This window comes from Sinocyclocheilus rhinocerous, unplaced genomic scaffold (genome assembly GCF_001515625.1).
Source record: "Sinocyclocheilus rhinocerous isolate Xijiao unplaced genomic scaffold, SAMN03320098_v1.1 scaffold1204, whole genome shotgun sequence".
NCBI classification, from domain to species: domain Eukaryota; kingdom Metazoa; phylum Chordata; class Actinopteri; order Cypriniformes; family Cyprinidae; genus Sinocyclocheilus; species Sinocyclocheilus rhinocerous.
Window position 1 is genome coordinate 590,154 of NW_015654935.1, and position 2,772 is coordinate 592,925.

General features: G+C 39.5%; 1 protein-coding gene across 1 annotated transcript in view; it reads right to left on the reverse strand.

The window, feature by feature from the left end:
- The window catches only part of LOC107717802 (integrin alpha-8-like), an 83,295-nt gene that overhangs the window by 60,047 nt on the left and 20,476 nt on the right, over positions 1–2,772 (reverse strand). The window lies entirely within an intron of this gene.

Sequence of the window (2,772 nt, forward strand, 5' to 3'; positions counted from 1 at the left end):
GGCCGGCGGGCTAGAGTGAGGAACGGCCGGCGGCCTAGAGTGAGCGGCGGCCTAGAGTATGCGGAGGCAGGCTTGAGTGAGCAGGGGCGGGCAGGCTTGAGAACGGCACGGCCGGCGGATTTGACGGAGGAGCGTCCGGCTGGGCTTGCGGAAACCACATGTGACGACCCCGGGCTGGACTCCGCTTCGTTCACGGTGAAAGCCGTTTAGGTAGGTGTGGTTGACTCTTAACTTTTATAAAGAATATCTCTTTGGATTTGAGACTTTAGTCTTTGCAACTTTACAGATCTTCTTTATGCACCAAGAGCTTGTAACACTTCAAAGAGAAAGGAAAAATTGAAATCGCATCATATGACCCCTTTAATGTATCATGACAAATTACTGTAGCGCCTCAGTTCAAGCGGCACGTGAACAGATAATTTCTTCCTACTAGTTATAGCATGAAATAAACATGAATGAACATCCGAAGGCGTGTCGTTTTAACCACGGAAAGACGTCAATACACACCAGTTTTTAAGTTCAAATCCACCAAATGTAATCTACTAACTTCCCTATCTGGTTTGTTTGTCTAACAAAATGGCAGATTTAGCGCTATAGTTGGTCAGATCGCCTGTCAATCAAACTCCCAGCAAAGGGAATTTTAAAATGAAATTGAATTTAATGTTATTTACTAAATATATCTAATTCTTTTCAGCCATTATTATTATAATTCCACTAGAATGTGGGCCGAAAGTGGAGTGTGATTTGGTCCATGAGCATAACTTTATAATATGCGCATTATTATTGGACCCTGTGGTTTGTCATGTCTGTAAAATGTCTGTTTCTCTCCGCTGTGGAAATACATTCAATTAAGACACACTTCTCAATTAAGAAGTGTCTTGTAAAGTGTCATATATATATACACGTCCACCCCAGCATCTACTCTGCACCCCAGCATCAAATCGATGTGACGTGACAAATCATCAAGACTTTCTACACTACAAGCAAGTTGTGTGATGGAGCAAAACTAGAGCGGTGTACACATACTTTTTGAATATATAAAGGGTTTTTGTCCTGTTGTGTCACTTGGTTGTAGTGTAGACATGGAAACTGCAACTGAACTGTTAAAAACAATAACAATGTTGTTGAGGATAGTTATGTCTGCTGATAACCTCATAGGGAGCTGAATTTGAGGCTTTGAGTATCCCCGATCGATTTCCTCACTCTGTAATGAAAATAACTAACAAACTGCAAAGAACTGACAAAAACAAAGGTATAAAAAGATACAGAATAGGGAAAGAGAGAGCCCATGACTAAATGACAGATCTTAGAGGAATGTGTGCTCATGGAAATCTTCTAAGCTAAGCAAACCGTTCTGAGGTAGACGGGAAAGAAAAGTTTAATTACACTTAGAAAAATAAAATCATCACCACAAGAAAGCGCTAATTTCCGTCTACTGGACCACCGTGTGTGTGTGTGTGCATGTGCATGTGCGTCAGCGTATGTAATAATGCTCTGTTTCACTGTTTCTCTTGGGCGAGTTCCTTTCTATAAATATCTGTCGCGTGTTGTTGATGATTCTTGATAATTTCCTTTTCCTGTTTTCTGGCAGTGGGCACAGTAGCTGGCACAGTGCCAAAAGAGCCCCAACAAAAGAACAGCATAATATATATGAGAGCGAATTCATTTTGACACTTTACAAGATACTTAATTGTGTGGTTTGGCCTTAATCGACTGCATACACTACATGCCACAGTGGAGGGAAACAAGCATTTTACAGACATAAGAAACCACCAAGTCAAAAAATAATAGGCATATATTATAAAGTCATGCTCAAAGGCCTAATCTAATTTTCTGGCCCTAATGGAAATATAATTATAAGTTTTATATGTACTTTTAAAAATAATAAATAAATGGCTATATATATATATATATATATATATATATATATATTCCCAAATTCACTTAAGACTTGTAAAGTTGTAAAGTCTTATGGCAACATGCTTTTGGAAATCAGAGGATCAGGTGGCTTACATCTCATGTATGGATATCATATCCTCATCTTACTTTCATCCACACCTAGTGTCATTTGAAAATTACACTGACATATCAGATCATGTTACAGCAACATATGGAGCTGATTCATAGACTGCACGTGTGCACACACGCACGCACACACACACACAGTGACCCTTCACAAAAGAAAACCTCTGTTCCCAACTCAACTCAGTCTGTCTGCAGTGATGGAGATGATCTGTGGCTGATTAGTCTGGTCTGAACTCCACCCATGAACACCTGGTTTCTTTCAGATGCATAAGGAACTCTTAAATTCATAATAAATAGAGAAATGCTGCCATGACAACATAACTGGCAATGATCAGGACAGAAACTAAGAGACAGGGCTCAACAATAAGGATTTTTTCTGTGTGCCCGGACAGGTCAGTAATTCAGAATTCTTGATGCTCTGCCAAAATTTTCAATTCTCTGCCCAAAATTTCTAATTCTCCAAATTTTCAATTCAGTTTTAAATTAGGGTTGTGACGGTGAGGAAATTTTGTGAAATTTTGGTGTTAGTTCGTTTGAGTTTCCCTCTTTTCTTTACTTTCAAATGGCTTGTAAAAGTGCCGTGCAAATTTTACTTTCACTTTCAAATTAGCGGCAACTGCCGCAATTCGGCGTCAAGCAATTGTTCGTTTGAGTTTTCCCTCTTTTCCTCGGATTTCTTGGCTTTCAAATAGCTTTAAAAAGCGCCGTGCGCGTTTTACTTTCACTTTCAAATTAGCGGCAATTCGG